Genomic DNA, 14,620 nt, shown 5'->3' on the forward strand with positions numbered 1-14,620 from the left:
GATGTCAGGGAGACTGATCCACGAACACCTATGGGGCCGGCGGACCGAGCCCCTTTCGGTTCGGCGGGGGGCGGAGATCACACGAAGAGCAGATCGAGGCGAAGCACACGAGCAGTTTACCCAGCTTCGGAGCTCTCCGGAGAGATAACACTCCTACTGCTGCTTGTTTGATTATCTTGTGTTCTTGCTCCAGAGAGAGAGCGTAGTGTTTTTCTGGGTTCCGAACCAGTCGAACCTCTTCTACGTTGCGCATGGGCCTCCTTTTATACGCTAAAGGGGTCACCGACAGGTGGCAACGCAGAGAAGGGTACAAATGTAAAAAGTGAGGTGGTTGGTACAGTTACTTGTACAGTGCACCCTACCTAACCCTGACGGCAGGGGACAAGGGCATTAAATGCCCGTCTGAGTCGCCCAAACAGTGCAGAAAAGGACCGTTAGGGGCGCCACCGTTCGCCACGATGGCGATCTTGTCAGCTTCGCATGCCATGCGCGCCGCTGGCTGCACAGCCTCCCGCCACACGCGCCTGGAGAGGCCCCCAGAGCGACACGTTGGTGGATGCGCTGGAGCATGGGCACAGAGTGGCCGCCTGCCGCGGCAAGCGCCTTGCCGCTGCTGTTATCTTGTCGGGTCTGGAAGCTTGTCGCTCACCGGGCCTCAAGGTACCTTGGTTGGTCTTCCCGGCAAGCTCCTCTTGTCGGGGCCTTGTTGCCTTGCCGAAGCGCGTGGCGCGTCGCGGCAAGTTCCTTGGAGTGCCTTGGTTGGCCTTCCCGGCAAGCTCCTCTTGCCGGGGCCTTGTTGCCTTGCCGGAGCGCGTGGCGCGTCGCGGCAAGTTCCTTGGAGTGCCTTGGTTGGCCTTCCCGGCAAGCTCCTCTTGCCGGGGCCTTGTCTCCTGAGCTTAAATACTTTGTTCTTGAATGGCTCCAAGGGAACCACGGAGGATCTTGGCGTTCGCCCGGCAAGCCTTGCCGCGGGGTGCTGCAACTGCCCGTGCACAAGTTCGGGGTACTAGGGTACCCCTATTCTAGTACACCGACAGGTTGTTGAAAATATTTGAATTCCATTTGAAAATATTTTCAATTCTGAAACTTTAAGCAACTCAATGATTTTCACGAGAGAAGATAAAGTGACTTCTTCAAATTATATGAAATATGAGTTGGGAGTTTCAAAGAATTAAATTCAAAGTTCTTTTGAATTTATTTTCAATTTGGAGTTATTTGAGTTTTACTCCAATTATTTTTCTCCAAAAAATAAACTATATGGAAATTAGGGTAACATGATTCCCTACATTAGAAAATTGGAGAAAAATTAATTTGAAATCATTTTGGTATTTTAAAAATGATTTTTGTTGGATTTTAATAGACCAGTAGCACTCTTTGATTTATCTGAATTTGTGTGGATTTTATTTGAATTTATAAAAATGTCCATGTTGTAGATATTCTTTTTCTGAAAATTATGATATATTATATGCCTATATAATATTTTTATTTATTTTGTTTTTATAATTTTTATTCTCTGAAAAAAAATTATTTAAAAAAATTGGGTTTCCCCTCGCCGACTGGGCCGGCCCAGCATCTCGCCAGCCGCGGCCCAGCTCCCCACCGCTCGTCCCCGAGCTCGGGACGCAGTCCCGAGCCGCCACGATGCCGCCGCCGACCTTGGCGTCCGTGCCGAGGCCGGGCTCCTCCTGCCCCCTCCTCCATGCACCCGAGGCCCCGCCTCCTATAAATGCGCCGGCCCCGCCGCCCCTCTCTATCTCCTCTCGCGCCGCCGCCCGCATCGCGAAGCCGCCGCTGCCGCCGACGAACTCCACCATCGAAGCCGCTGCTCCGCCGCACTCCGCCACCACCGCCACCTCCGCCCCTCGCCGCCGTCTCCGCCCCTCGCCGCCGACCTCGGGGCCACCGTCCCCGAGTTCGCCGGAGCCGCCGCCGTCGTCTGCCCGTCCTCACCGGAGTTCGGGTAAACCCTAACCCAATCTACCGCCGGTTTTTAAAAAAAAAACGTTGCCCCGGTCCGCTGGTTTTCACGGTTTTGTTTAAAAAATGGTTTAGTTTTTTTTGATCTATTTAATGAACGTTTTCTGTTTAGGTAGTTTCAGCGAACGTTTTCGTTCATTAGGTTTTCGTAGCGAACATTCACTATTTAGTTTTTTTCCTTTTCTGTTTAAATTTCGTTAGGGACCTGTCTGTGAATATATTTATTTACAGATTAGCCCCTGGTTTTCAAACGACCATAACTTTTTGCTCGTTAGTCGGAATTAGATGAAACCAACGCCCACTTCTTCGTTATGATCCCCTCTATCCAGTAATCCAACTCAAACATGTTTTGAAAAGTTTAAAATTTGAATTAGACCAGAGTTGAGTTCAAACTTCGTTTGATCATAACTTGAGTTTCGTAGCTCCATTTCAGTTGATTCTTTTTGCAAATCGAAGCTCTTGACCTAAACCTTTTGATAAGGCAAAATTCACATAGTTTTGGTACTGTTAGAAATAGTTTTATGTTGCAAGAGCTATTTGCTTGGTTTTGATGTTTCCAAATCGTCTTCTTCGTTGTTTCTGATCTTTTGAGTGATTGCTTATGTGTGGTTACTATTGTTTGCTTACGATAGATTGACCGGAGTGTGACGAGTAGAACTATCAAGAGTTTTGAGTGCGAATCATCTTCATCAACATTGCAGGCAAGTTCACACTTTGATCATACCTTTTCTACAACCCAGTTTTATTGCATTAGATCAATCCTCACACATTGCATGATTAGGATCTAATTAAATTGTGGGATGGGAAGTAGATGAGGTAGTACCTATTACCTGTTTATTTTAAAACCTTTGGGAGTTACTTCTATGTTTGCTTATTATGCCATGCTATGCTAGTAGACGTGGATTGGGTGAGTGATATCCATGACAGATGTGAGATTGTTAAATTAATGGTTTATCTAAGGTGGCAACTTAAACTCACATCTGGGTGGATTGAGGCACATGGGGTTTCCAAGACTTGCCTGTTTTTCTTTTGGACCGCCACCCAGGCTCAAAGGGATCATGAGATTATTCATACTAGAAACTTCCGTGTGCAGCCACAAGCCATTATGGGCTCTGGCATAGTTGATTAAGTCGTGCGAACTCTTATGGGTAGACTAGCAGATGTAGGGGAAAGTAGGTGTACCGGCCTACCCACATGTAAGGTGCTAGCGCTTCTGAAAGACCATGTCTCGGTCATCCGTTTCTCAAACATCATGCAGTGCGAGAAATCCAATGGAGGCGATCGAGTCTTGTGGGGAAAAGTGCGCAAACCTCTGCAGAGTGTATAAACTAATCATGATTAGCCGTGTCCCCGGTTATGGACATCTTGAGTATCTAGTACTTGGATATCATGTGAATCTCATCATGTTACTCTAATTAATATTGTTGGGATGTTAATGAGTACTTTTAATTGGGATTGAGAATGCTGTGAACCATTCTCAATGTTCAACAACCACCATGATAGTTAAATAAATTTATTCCTTTGCAGTAGGGAAAAATTGGCTTTTCGCAAAAACCTTATAACCATAGAGCTTTTCCACCAACCAAATATGCATGTAGTGATAGTCTTTATTCATCCTTCTCTATGGTGTGAATTTGTCAGTACATTCAATGTACTGACCCGTTTCGGGCTGCAACGTCTCATGTTGCAGGATTATCTTACGACGAGTAAGTTATACGTTAGGGTTACGATTTCTACACTCAACTTTGCCGTTGGTGTTGATGGGAATCGACAACCTTGTTGCTTCCACTATATGGATTGAGGTAATAGTATATACGTTACTTTATACATGTGATTTACCTCTGTTATAAATCCTTCGAGTACTGTGTGTGTCAGCATACCGATCCAGGGATGACACTCACAGAGACTTGATCCATTCGGGTCAGGTCGCTACAAGATGGTATCAGAGCACATGTTGACTGTAGAACATGACCCTAGAAACTGGCAAGCCCATAGCAAAGATTTTTTCTCTACAACTTTCCCTTTCAAAAAGATATTTTACCTCTTTTCTCTTCTGAGCTTATTCAAATATTCCCTTTAGTGAGACCATACCCTTTTCCCTTTTTGACCACACGAAGATTCGACTGATGAGACCACTCCAAGAAGTACAAGATATCGGACAACTAAGACCACTTCGAAATGAAGAGTATTTTCCGTGCATCTGAATAATGGAAACTACAACGGTTGAAGATCGATCGAAGACAAGTAGAATTTGAAGGCTCTGAAGAATTCCCAGATTTGTATGACCTAGGAAGGCTAACCTTATGGAACTTGACAGATTATGGAAGCTGTCAATACCCGAGATCAAGGTGTGTTGGAGAAATACCGGAGCATGTAGAGTTAAGAACTCAAGGATTTGTCCAGGAAAACCCTAAGGCAGGAGATATCAATTATGGAAGATAGCTCATGGCAATGACAAGGGCAGATACACGGTTATCCGTGATGTCATCGCCGCTGATGCTATTGTCACCGTGCTAAGTTAAGGATGCATTTCATCAGAATGGATTTGATGGAAGAAGGCTGATGGAGCACCTATCATAAGATGAAGTTTTAGACCTAGTCGGTGTATCACCAGGATCTGGAGTAGTACATCAAGAAGTTTAAAATGGAGCTCCAGGAAGTTGTATTAGACAAGGAAGTATTTCATGAGGAACTTAGGAACCCAAAAGCTAAAAGTAGCCAAGCTGGAGGAGCTACAACCTCGAGATACCGGAGATTTGTCAGGAACTGAAGGACAGTAGGACCATGGTTCATGTGAAGGATGTTGAAACCAGAAGTTTGAAATGCAACTCCGGAATATTAAAGGATGTCACGAGAGATTTCACGTCAACAGAGATTGATCTGGCAAAAGAACTTGAGAAAGACAAGAATGATCGGAAGAAGCCATTGGAGGCATGAACAAGGCTGGAAGAGTTTGGCGACATTGAAGATTTATTGACCTTAGAAGACCAAACCCCTATTATATACCTACGTTAGATGCGATTGTGAGCTGTCATTTGTTTGATGTTTTTCGACAGCCACAACAAAAATCTATCTTTTCAAAAAATTTGTTTGTGTTGTGTGTATTCCTCTCTATCCCTCTTATCTCACCCCAAAACCCTTGGACCCAATTGAGGATGAATGGAGATGAGCTTGTATTTTCTGGACCGATGAGTCAATTAGAGACGGACCGATGGATTCATAACATGGAGGATCACATGGAGAATAACCCTATAGTTGGACATGATATGACCCAGCATGCTCTTCAGTGCTTTGAAAGAGGTGCTGCTACTTGGTGGAGAATGTACCAAACCATCAATGGATGGCAAGGAGTAACCACTTGGAAGGAATTTAAGTTGACTTTGCCAAAGTCTCGGTTTGTGTCCCAGAAGTTGAAGCCTTATGGAAAGGATATGAAGAAACCTTGTGCATGCAAGATTTGTGGGGAAATAGGACACACCCATAAAGAACACAAGGATGAATGCCCTAATTGCGAAGGAAGTCACCCAGCTGAAGAATGCCCAACTAGGAAGATCACTTGTTTCTTGTGTGAAGGGACTACCCACTACCCTGCTCAGTGTCACATTTACCCCATGGTACAAAGAACCATCCAGCAGAAGAAAGAAGCAACGAGAGGAGCCCTTATGGAAAGTTTAGAAGAACCTGTGATGAAGGAAGATGTGGAGAACACACCCAAAGAAGAGCCAATTAAAACCTGCACCAAGTCATGCTATTCATGTGGAGAAGAAGGACACATCTCCCAGAATTGTTTGAATGGGGATTTAGTAGAATTCCCGACAGAGGAAGTAGAGTATGACCCACTGGAAATAGAAGCTCTGATGGGAATGGAAAAGTCCAGAAAGAGAAGTAGATTGGATTCCAGGAAGGATCTGAGTCATGTCACCTGTTATAAGTGCAAGGAGTCAGGGCACTACCACAACAATTGCCCAAAAAGGAAGCCAAGGACCCAAATAGGCTATATAATCACAAGGAAACCTCGAATCTTCCTAGAAGAAATATGTTTTCGTTGTAATGAAGCAGGGCACTTTGCCAGAGATTGTCCGAAGGAGAAGGAGACCTGTGATAAATAGTTGAGTTTGTAACAGGAGTAATATAGTAGTAGTGAGAACATTTTCCTTTATATTGAGGTGTTGAGTTGAGGCATGTAATGGAAAAATAGGAGATTTTAATAATTTGAGAAATCAATAAAGTCAGCAGTGTTGGGACTGATTTGAATTTTATGAGTTGTTACTCTATGAAGAAGGATTTTGACGGTGAGGATAAAAGAAATATGGTCTATGGAAGATTTGTGCATTTTAAGGGTGGTAGTACCCTGTAATGGACTTCAGACAAAATGAATATGAGTTTGTTCTCGATATGTGTGATTCCCCAAGAGTATGTGGGATGAAGTTGGAGACGTCAGTTGTTTGGACCAAATGTGATCAAGGAGTCAGAAGAGAATGTTAAGTTGATTCGAGATAGACTGAAGGTAGCTCAGTCCAGGCAGAAGAGTTATGTAGACTCAAAAACTCAAGGAGGTAGTCTATGAAATTGGAGATAGAGCATGTCTTCATGTGACCCCTCTGCGAGGAGTTAAACGATTTGGAGTTAAGGGACAGTTAGCCCCGAGATTTGTAGGACCATACCGAGTTTGGAGCGTATGAGAGACGTGGCCTACAAGTTGGAGTTACCCGAAGGACTGTCAGGAGTTCAAGATGTGTTTCGTGTTTCCCAGTTGAAGAAGTGCCAAGCAGAGATGGCCAATATTCCCCTGTAAGGACGCTTGACCGCGGAAAGGATAATGATGTTCCACGAAGTGGAATATGGACTCCATAAGTATAAGTTTATATCTCGGTATGAGGGATATCCCATGAGGATGGAGAGATAAATTACTATTGGATATAAAGGAGGTATGATGTCGGAAATATGGATCAATGGAAACTCCATGATGAGTCTGAGTAATCATGTCCTAGATTGGTGCCAATATAAGGAAGGAAGACAATACAATTGGATGGATTTAAGAATACTAGGAAGTTGGAAGTTGGAACAATGATCAGTTGCCCGATGATAAGTTCAAGGACTACAAGTGATGAGATGGGCCATAACCCACATGCCCCAGGACCTGCCAAGAAGCAAGCACATTCTTGCTGAAGGAAAAACCCTGGAAGTGGGTATACCTTTGTCGACAGACGATTTTATAGGAGTTTACGCAAAACCTGAGAGTTGTGAAGGAGCGATAGATGTTTGTCTGGCTTGCAGAATCAATGGATTATTCCGAAATTGATTCGTCGATAAGAGAAATTCTGCAATGCTTGTGAGGATGACCGAGTGTTACAATGCGAGATTCACTGAACCGTATACAAGGTAATGATTTGCGTGCGGGATGAATTGATCACCATACCGACTTACTCTTATTATTCGCCTTGCTATATGGGATGGTAAATCTGAGTGACTTGCCTATAGTAGAGAGACGACGATATTAAACCTTGTTAAACCTTAGAATGGTATAAGAATTTTTCCCTGGTACACGGCTTTTGCCAACCGTAGGTTATACCGTGAGGATCAACCCAGACCCATTTCCTGCAGGAGAAGCCATAAATTGTTAACCACCATGAGATATCGATAGTTATTTAGAATTGGCGCCAGACCCGTCAGCTAAGAAGACCCAATCTCGAAATAACCTTACCAGGATGAAAGGACAGAAGAATTGAGGAAAAGGTTATGCCACTACCGGAAGAACTCAGAGAAGGAATCTTCTCGAGGATCTGAGAAGACCGACCCTGTCAAGAATAAGGATGGAGTATATGAGTATTGATGGGACTGTAACAATGTTTCTAAGGGTGGTAGCACCCCAGACCCCCTGTGATGATTGATGGAATTTGAGAAGACCCCAAACCCTAATCTTTTTCTTTCTAGCCTCTCCGAATCTCGAGGACGAGATTCCTTTTAAGGGTGGTAGGTTTGTAACATCCCAAAATTCTAAATTTTGGAATGTTATAATAGATAGATAGATTTGATTGATTGTTTGATTGATTGTCTGAAAGTGAGTGAATTCGAAACTTTTTGAAAGTTAAATGAGAGGGAATAAAAGGACTTTCCCAAACTTTCATATTTGCTTTCTGATCTCCATGAATTCAAATTCTTTTCAAATACAAAACCCTTGAGCGAAGATGATATGACTTCTTCCATTTAAATTAAATGAAAAGGGTTGTTGAAAATATTTGAATTCCATTTGAAAATATTTTCAATTCTGAAACTTTATGCAACTCAATGATTTTCACGAGAGAAGATAAAATGACTTCTTCAAATTATATGAAATATGAGTTGGGAGTTTCAAAGAATTAAATTCAAAGTTCTTTTGAATTTATTTTCAATTTGGAGTTATTTGAGTTTTACTCAAATTATTTTTCTCCAAAAAATAAACTATATGGAAATTAGGGTAACATGATTCCCTACATTAGAAAATTGGAGAAAAATTAATTTGAAATCATTTTGGTATTTTAAAAATGATTTTTGTTCGATTTTAATAGACCAGTAGCACTCTTTGATTTATCTGAATTTGTGTGGATTTTAATTGAAGTTATAAAAATGTCCATGTTGTAGATATTCTTTTTCTGAAAATTTTGATATATTATATGCCTATATAATATTTTCATTTATTTTGTTTTTATTATTTTTGTTCTCTGAAAAAACAATTTATTAAAAAAAGGGTTTCCCCTCGCCGACTGGGCCGGCCCAGCATCTCGCCAGGCCGCGGCCCAGCTCCCCACCGCTCGTCCCCGAGCTCGGGACGCAGTCCCGAGCCGCCACGATGCCGCCGCCGCCTTGGTGTCCGTGCCGAGGCCGGGCTCCTCCTTCCCCCTCCTCCACGCACTCGAGGCCCCGCTTCCTATAAATGCACCGGCCCCGCCGCCCCTCTCTCTCTCCTCTCGCGCCGCCGCCCGCATCGCGAAGCCGCCGCTACCGCCGACGAACTCCGCCGTCAAAGCCACTGCTCCGCCGCACTCCGCCACCACCGCCACCTCCGCCCCTCGCCGCCGTCTCCGCCCCTCGCCGCCGACCTCGGGGCCACCGTCCCCGAGTTCGCCGGAGCCGCCGCCGCCGTCTGCCCGTCCTCACCGGAGTTCGGGTAAACCCTAACCCGATCTGCCGCCGGTTTTTTTAAAAAAAAACATTGCCCCGGTCCGCTGGTTTTCACGGTTTTGTTTAAAAAAATGGTTTAGTTTTTTTTGATCTATTTAATGAATGTTTTCTGTTTAGGTAGTTTCAGTGAACGTTTTCGTTCGTTAGGTTTTCGTAGCGAACGTTCACTATTTAGTTCTTTTTCTTTTTCTGTTTAAATTTCGTTAGGGACCTGTCTGTGAATATATTTATTTATAGATTAGCCCCTGGTTTTCAAACGACCATAACTTTTTGCTCGTTAGTCGGAATTAGATGAAACCAACGCCCACTTCTTCGTTATGACCCCCTCTATCCAGTAATCCAACTCAAACATGTTTTGAAAAGTTTAAAATTTGAATTAGACCAGAGTTGAATTCAAACTTCATTTGATCATAACTTGAGTTTCTTAGCTCCATTTCAGTTGATTCTTTTTGCAAATCGAAGCTCTTGACCTAAACCTTCTGATAAGGCCAAATTCACATAATTTTGGTACTGTTAGAAATAGTTTTATGTTGCAAGAGCTATTTGCTTGGTTTTGATGTTTCCAAATCGTCTTCTTCGTTCTTTCTGATCTTTTGAGTGATTGCTTATGTGTGGTTACTATTGTTTGCTTACGATAGATTGACCGGAGTGTGACAAGTAGAACTATCAAGAGTTTTGAGTGCGGATCATCTTCATCAACATTGCAGGCAAGTTCACACTTTGATCATACCTTTTCTACAACCCAGTTTTATTGCATTAGATCAATCCTCACACATTGCATGATTAGGATCTAATTAAACTGTGGGATGGGAAGTAGATGAGGTAGTACCTATTACCTGTTTATTATCAAACCTTTGGGAGTTACTTCTACGTTTGCTTATTATGCCATGCTATGCTAGTAGACATGGATTGGGTGAGTGATATCCATGACAGATGTGAGATTGTTAAATTAATGGTTTATCTAAGGTGGCAACTTAAACTCACATCTGGGTGGATTGAGGCACATGGGGTTTCCAGGACTTGCCTGTTTTTCTTTTGGACCGCCACCCAGGCTCAAAGGGATCATGAGATTATTCATACTAGAAACTTCCCTGTGCAGCCACAAGCCATTATGGGCTCTGGCATAGTTGATTAAGTCGTGCGAACTCTTACGGGTAGACTATCAGATGTAGGGGAAAGTAGGTGTACCGGTCTACCCACATGTAAGGTGCTAGCGCTTCTGAAAGACTATGTCTCGGTCATCCGTTTCTCAAACATCATGCAGTGCGAGAAATCCAACGGAGGCGATCAAGTCTTGTGGGGAAAAGTGCGCAAACCTCTACAGAGTGTATAAACTAATCATGATTAGCCGTGTCCCCGGTTATGGACATCTTGAGTATCTAGTACTTGGATATCATGTGAATCTCATCATGTTACTCTAATTAATATTGTTGGGATGTTAATGAGTACTTTTAATTGGGATTGAGAATGCTGTGAACCATTCTCAATGTTCAACAACCACCATGATAGTTAAATAAATTTATTCCTTTGCAGTAGGGAAAAATTGGCTTTTCGCAAAAACCTTATAACCATAGAGCTTTTCCACCAGCCAAATATGCATGTAGTGATAGTCTTTATTCATCCTTCTCTATGGTGTGAATTTGCCAGTACATTCAATGTACTGACCTGTTTCGGGCTGCAACGTCTCATGTTGCAGGATTATCTTACGACGAGTAAGTGATACGTTAGGGTTACGATTTCTACACTCAACTTTGTCGTTGGTGTTGATGGGAATCCACAACCTTGTTGCTTCCGCTATATGGATTGAGGTAATAGTATTTACGTTACTTTATACATGTGATTTACCTCTGTTATAAATCCTTCGAGTACTGTGTGTGTCAGCATACCGATCCAGGGATGACACTTAAGCACAGAGACTTGATCCATTCGGGTCAGGTCGCTACAAGAGGGAGGAGAGGTTGATGAAGATCCAGCAGCACGACGGCGTGGTGGTGGATGCAGGGGTCACCGCAGCAGGGCTTCGCCGATCTACTGCGAGAGGGAGTGGTGTAGCAGGGGAGAGGGAGGCGCCAAGACTCAAGGGTGCGGCTGCCCTCCCTCCCCCCTCTATATATAGGGTCCCCAAGGGGGGGCGCCGGCCCTGGAGATCCAATCTCCCAAGGGGCGGCGGCCAAGGGGGGGTGGAGTGCCCCCCCAAGGCAAGTGGGGCGCCCCCACCCTAGGGTTCCCAACCCTAGGCGCAGGGGGAAGGCCCAAGGGGGGCGCACCAGCCCACTAGGGGATGGTTCCCCTCTCACTTCAGCCCATGGAGCCCTCCGGGATAGGTGGCCCCACCCGGTGGACCCCCGGGACCCTTCCGGTGGTCCCGGTACAATACCGGTGACCCCGAAACTTGTCCCGACGGCCGAAATAGCACTTCCTATATATAATTCTTTACCTCTGGACCATTCCGGAACTCCTCGTGACATCCGGGATCTCATCCGGGACTCTGAACAACTTTCGGGTTACTGCATATTCATATCTGTACAACCCCAGCGTCACCGAACCTTAAGTGTGTAGACCCTACCGGTTCGGGAGACATGTAGACATGACCGAGATGGCTATCCGGTCAATAACCAACAGCGGGATCTAGATACCCATGTTGGCTCCCACATGCTCCTCGATGATCTCATCGGATGAACCATGATGTCGAGGATTCAAGCAACCCCATATACAATTCCCTTTGTCAATTGGTATGTTACTTGCCCGAGATTCGATCGTCGGTATCCCAATACCTCGTTCAATCTCGTTACCGTCAAGTCACTTTACTCGTACCGTAATGCATGATCTCGTGACCAGACACTTGGTCACTTTGAGCTCATTATGATGATGCATTACCGAGTGGGCCTAGAGATACCTCTCCGTTATATGGAGTGACAAATCCCAGTCTTGATCCGTGTCAACCCAACAGACACTTTCGGAGATACCCGTAGTATACCTTTATAGTCACCCAGTTACGTTGTGATGTTTGGTACACCCAAAGCACTCCTACGGTATCCGGGAGTTACACGATCTCATGGTCTAAGGAAAAGATACTTTGACATTGGAAAAACTCTAGCAAACGAACTATACGATCTTGTGCTATGTTTAGGATTGGGTCTTGTCCATCACATCATTCTCCTAATTATGTGATCTCGTTATCAATGACATCCAATGTCCATAGTCAGGAAACCATGACTATCTATTGATCAACGAGCTAGTTAACTAGAGGCTTACTAGGGACATGTTGGTGTCTAAGTATTCACACATGTATTACGATTTCCGGATAACACAATTATAGCATGAATAAAAGACAACTATCACGAACAAGGAAATATAATAATAATCCTTTTATTATTGCCTCTAGGGCATATTTCCAACACCCCCTTTCCCAGGACACCGACACCCGTGGCAGTATATATCAGTCAAGTCTCTGTGTATCAGTGCCATCCCTAGATCAGTATGCTGGCACACACAGAACATCAGTGTATATATCAAAGTGCAATCACATGTATAAATACCATAAAACTGATATATATACCTCATAAGTCTCAGCGGAAACAAACAATCGGGTGTGGAGTCCCATCAACTCCATCAGCAGGTTGAGTGTAGACCGTAACCCAATAACGGAACTCACCCGTCGTAGGAAATAATCCTGCAACATGATACGTTGCATCCACAGTACATTGAATGTATCGGTGATACGTTTCCAACGTACCTACTTTTCTCACGCTTTTCCTCTTGTTTTGGTCTCTAATTTGCATGATTTGAATGAAACTAACCCCAGACTGATGTTGTTTTCAGCAGAACTACCATGGTGTTGTTTTTGTGCAGAAATAAAAGTTCTCAGAACGGAATGAAACTTTGCGAGGATTTTTTATATCAATAATAAGAATTACTAGAGCCAAGACCCACCAGAGAGGGGCCCCTGGGTGGGCACAACCCACTAGGGCGCGCCCCCCTCTCCTGGCACACCCAAGTGGGTTGTACCTACCTGGTGGCCCGCTGACCCTGAAACCAACGCAATAAAATCCATATTTTCGAAGAGAAAAATCAGGGAGAAAGAATTCTCGCGATCCACGAGACGGAGCCACCGCCAAGCCCTGTTCTTCCTCGGGAGGGAAGATCTGGAGTGCATTTGGTGCTCCGGAGAGGGGGATCTTCGTTCTTCATCATCATCATCACCAACCCTTCTCCATCGCCAATTCCATGATGCTCCCCGCTAGGAGTGAGTAATTCCTTTGTAAGCTCGCTGGTCGGTGAGGAGTTGTATGAGATTCATCATGTAATTGAGTTAGTTTTGTTAGGGCCTGATCCCTAGTATCCACTATGCTCTTAGATTGATGTTGCTATGACTTTTCTATGCTTCATGCTTGTCACTTTGGGCCCGAGTGCAACGATTTCAGATCTGAACCGTTTATGTTATCATCATTATATCCATGTTCTAGATCCGATCTTGCAAGTTATAGTCACCTGCTACGTGTTATGATCCGGCAACCCCGGGGTGACAACAAATGGGCCCACTCCCGGTGATGACCGTAGTTTGAGGAGTTCATGTATTCACTATGTGTTAATGCTTTGTTCCGGTTCTCTATTAAAAGGGGGCCTTAATATCCCTTAGTTTTCCATATGGACCCCGCTGCCATGGGAGGGTAGGACAAAAGATGTCATGCAAGTTCTTTTAATAAAGCACGTATGACTATTTACGGAATACATGCCTACATTATATCGATTAACTGAAGCTAGTGTTGTATCGCCCTATGTTATAACTGTCACATGATGAATGTCATCCAGCAAGTCACTGAGCCAATGCCTACTAACTATTCCATATTGTTTCTGCTAAGTTGCTACTGCTACAAAATTATTGCTATCACTGTTACTGTTACTATTGCTGCTACTACTATCGAAACTATCAAACTACTTTTCTGCTGATCACTTTGTTGCAGATAATTAATCTCCAGGTGTGTCTGAATTGACAACTCAGCTGCTAATACCTTCAAATATTCTTTGGCTCCCCTTGTGTCGAATCTATAAATTTGGGTTGAATACTTTACCCTTGAAAACTGTTGCGATCACCTATACTTGTGGGTTATCAAGACCTTTTTCTGGCGCCATTGCCGGGGAGCATAGCTATATTTGTCGAGTCACTTGGGATTATTATCATATTATCACTATGAAGAATCTGAAGGATCCAAAGACTAAGATATTTCCCTCAAGGACGAGGGGAGGTAAGGAACTGCCATCCAGTTCTGCTTTAGATTCACCTTCTATTATGAATAAACTTGCAACACCACCACATGCTATTAATTCTGATATGTCGCAAGTTATTGATGATGCTACTTCTACTATGAATGATGCTTATGATGATGCTAGTACCTTGCTTGATAATGATGATGTGCCACTTGGTGAATTTCTTTATAAACAAATTGCTAGAGTTATACAACATGATGTTGTTGAATCTAAT

Source organism: Triticum aestivum, chromosome 7A, assembly GCF_018294505.1.
Source record: "Triticum aestivum cultivar Chinese Spring chromosome 7A, IWGSC CS RefSeq v2.1, whole genome shotgun sequence".
NCBI lineage: Eukaryota > Viridiplantae > Streptophyta > Magnoliopsida > Poales > Poaceae > Triticum > Triticum aestivum.